At 39.7% G+C, this 4,026-nt stretch overlaps 1 non-coding gene across 1 annotated transcript; it reads left to right on the plus strand.

Annotated features, from left to right (window-relative positions):
* The first annotated feature begins 3,305 nt into the window (after positions 1–3,305).
* On the plus strand, positions 3,306–3,412 carry LOC127133718 (small nucleolar RNA R71). The gene has a single exon (XR_007807664.1). It is a non-coding gene; the product is annotated as a small nucleolar RNA R71 (small nucleolar RNA).
* The last annotated feature ends 614 nt before the right edge of the window (positions 3,413–4,026 follow it).

Genomic DNA, 4,026 nt, shown 5'->3' on the forward strand with positions numbered 1-4,026 from the left:
CATTTAAGGTTAGCTCAGACACGTCGCTTTCCATTTGGGCTATAAGTCATTCGTAAGGGAAATCATCATTGATTGGAACTTGTTCAGGCTTGTTCCCTTCGATTCGTGATAAGTGGTCTGCTACTACGTTCTCAGTACCTTTCTTATCTTTTATTTCTAAGTCAAGTTCTTGTAAGAGTAGGATCCATCTTAAGAGTCTTAGTTTGGTATCCTTCTTACTTAGCAAGTATCTAATAGCTACGTGATTAGTATAGATGATGGTTTTCGCTCCTACTAAGTAAGTACGGAGTTTGTCTAAAGCAAACACAACAGCTAGAAGTTCCTTTTCAGTGGTGGTGTAGTTTATTTGGGCAGGATCTAAGGTTCTACTTGCATAGTAGATCGCATGAAATTTTTTATCCTTCCTTTGTCCTAGAACTGCGCCTACGGCATAGTCACTCGCATTACACATGATTTTGAATGGTAATCTCCAGTCAGGTGGTTGCATGATAGGTGCGGTGATTAAAGATGTTTTTAATTGTTCAAATGTTGTTAAACATTTCTCATCAAAGATAAAGTCAACGTCTTTCATTAATAAACCAGTCAGTGGTTTGGTAATTTTCGAGAAATCTTTGATAAAGCGTCGGTAGAAACTGACGTGTCCTAAGAAGCTTCGTATTTCTCGTATGGTTTTCGGAGGCTGAAGATTTTCTATAATTTCGATCTTAGCTTTGTCTAATTCAATTCCTTTATCAGATACTACGTGTCCTAGCACGATTCCTTGTTGTACCATGAAATGACATTTCTCCCAATTCAATACGAGATTCATCTTTATGCATCTTTCAAGTACCATTTCAAGGTTTGATAGGCATCCTTCAAAGCTCTACCCACAAACAGAAAAGTCGTCCATAAAGACTTCCATAATGTCGTCAATAAAGTCAGCGAAGATCGACATCATGCATCTTTGGAATGTTACGGGAGCGTTGCATAGTCCAAATGGCATTCGTCGGTAAGCAAATGTACCATAAGGGCATGTGAAGGTTGTTTTCTCTTGGTCGTCAGGATGGATAGGAATTTGAAAGAATCATGAATAACCGTCCAGATAGCAGAAGTGGGAATGCTTAGCCAATCGTTCAAGCATTTGATCAATGAAAGGCAGAGGAAAATGATTCCTGCATCTAATAACTTCTTTACTTCATCCTTGACTACAATACTTAAGATTGGTTTGATCCTTCTCTGGTGTCCTCTAGAGGTTTTACAATCTTCCTCTAGCATAATGCGATGCATACAGATAGAAGGATTGATTTTTTTTAGATCAACAATGTTGTAGCCTAACGCAGTTGGATATTTTCTTAAGACATCTAGTAACTTTTCAGTTTCAATCTGTCCTAAGTCTACGTTGATTATTACTGGTTTTTTAAGTTCATTGTCTAGGAATTCGTATCTTAGGTTCTTGTGTAGTGTTTTTAATTCTAAGTCTGGTTTCTTCGAGCATGGCATGTGATTGGATGTAAGTGATAAGCATTCGCTTAGACTGTCATTTTGGTAGGTTCACACCAATTATCATCTTCAAATATTGGAGGGATTTGGATTTTCATTATATCAGAATATTGTGGTTTCTTGCATCTCCATCTCTCTTATGCACTCGTCTATGACATCAAGTAGATAACAAGTATCGTTTATAGCTACCTTTTGTAAGAATTGTGTCAAGATGAATTCAACTTTTTCTTCTCCAACTTCAAATGTTAGCTTGTCTCTTTTCACGTCTATTATGGCTCCGACAGTAGCTAAGAATGGCCTTCCTAATATAATAGGTGTAATGGCATCTTCTTTAATGTCCATGATTATGAAGTCGGTAGGAACGTAGAATTGTCCTACACGTACTAGGACATTCTCTAGTATACCAACAGGGTATTTGATTGAGCGGTCAGCTAGTTAAACAGACATCTTGGTTGGTCTTAGTTCTCCCATGTTGAGCCTTTTATAGATGGATAAGGGCATTACACTAATGTTGGCTCCTAAGTCGCATAGAGTTTTGTCTATGACAAACTTTCCTATGACACAGGGTATGGAGAAACTACCTGGGTCTTTCAGTTTGGGAGGCATGTTGTTTTGGATTATTGCGCTACACTCAGCAGTAAGTGTAACTATTTCGTTATCCTCGATCTTTTTCTTATTGGATAGGATCTCTTTAAGAAACTTAGCATATGAGGGCATTTGTGTGATAGCTTTTGTAAAGGGTATTGTGATGTTTAGTTGCTTCAGAAGTTCAACAAATTTCTTAAATTGCCCTGCAGTTTTAGAATTTGCGAATCTTTGAGGATACGGAATGGGTGGTTTATAAGGTGGTGGAGGCACATAAGGTTTTTCTTTCTCTTCGGCCTCTTGGGTATTATCTTCCTTCTCCTTCGGTTCACTTACCTTCTTAGTTTTTGTTTTGTCAGGTTTTTGGCACATGGAAGGATTTTGAAGTCTTGGATCTACGGGTCCGTCTAGTTCTTTTCCACTTCTCAATATAACGGCATTTGCATGTCCTTTTGGATTAGGTTGTGGTTATCCAGGAAATGTGCCAGCAGGAGCAGCAATAGATGCTTGTTGTTGGACCACTTGTGAAATCTGTGTTTCAAGCATTTTGTTGTGGGTGGCTAAAGCGTCTACTTTGCTTGCTAATTGTTTAAGTTGCTCACTAGTGTGTATGTTTTGGTTCAAGAAGTCTTTGTTTGTTTGAGCTTGGATAGCTATGAAACTTTCCATCATTAATTCAAGGTTGGACTTCCTAGGAATGTTAGGAGCATTAGTAGTTAGCTTTTGATATCCAGGTGGAGCAGCAGGTGCTTGGCCAGGTGCATACAAGGTGTTGTTGTTCTTGTACGAAACGTTAGGATGGTTTTTCCAACCTGGGTTGTAAGTATTCGAATAAGGGTTTCCTTGTGCATAATTTACTTGATCAGTGGTGACTCCTGCTAATATCTGACATTCTGGTGCAGTGTGTCTAGGAATTCCATATAACTCGCAGTTTGGAGTTACGACAGCCACGGTGGCTGCAGGTGGTATGGTCAAGTTGTCTTACTTTTGAACAAGGGCATCTACCTTTGCATGGATGGTCAAGGCTACTGATTTCGTACGTTCCACCTTTTGTTTGGGACTTTTCTACTGGAGTTCTTTCACCTCCCCATTGGCAATGGTTTTGGGCCATGTTTTCAATGAGTTGATAGGCTTCGCTGTATGACTTGTCCATAAGTGCACGGCCCGCGGCAGCGTCTACTGTCAGTCTTGTGTTATACAGGAGCCAATTATAAAATGTGTGAATGATCACCCAGTCTTCGAGACCATGATGTGGATACATCCTCATCATGTCTTTGTATCTCTCTCACGCGTCGCAGAGAGATTCTGCATCTTTTTATCGAAATCCATTGATTTTAGCTCTCAGCATAGCAGTTTTGCTCGGCGGAAAATATCTGTAGCACCTCAAATTTGCACCTATCATTGTACATACATTTTCATATTAGGTCATAGCATATCATGGTCCATTGCATAGCATTGCATTGCCTCTTTTGCCTCAAGTGCAAGCCAATCAAGGAATTAGGTCAAACTGATCAGGAGACCAGTCAACCAAGCAAGCAAGTGCATTTCTCAAGGAGCCAAGGCCTTAGGGGTTGGTCCAACAAGCTCACATGGCTTGGAGGTCTATTTGAAGTATTTTGGTCAAGGGTTGAAGGCTCAGAGGTCATCAGTTTGTGTACAGACAGTCAAAAGTCAAAGAAAGTCAACTGTCAGTCAAAGCAGTGGATGGTGGTCATTCTTGTGGAATTTGGGCACCATGATCAATAATCAAGAGTCCATACAACTTGGGACATCATTTGAAGTCAAGTCCTCAAGGAATTAGGGTTTGGAAGTCATCAGTCAATGCATAATCAGTCAGAAACCCTAAAAGTCAACTGTTGGTCAACTGTCCATTTAATCAGTGATTGGATGATTGGAATTGGTTTGTGAGAGTTCATTCATGTCCAAATAGTCATCATACATCATGCCAAACACCATCATGGA

Source organism: Lathyrus oleraceus, chromosome 3 (genome assembly GCF_024323335.1).
Source record: "Lathyrus oleraceus cultivar Zhongwan6 chromosome 3, CAAS_Psat_ZW6_1.0, whole genome shotgun sequence".
NCBI lineage: Eukaryota > Viridiplantae > Streptophyta > Magnoliopsida > Fabales > Fabaceae > Lathyrus > Lathyrus oleraceus.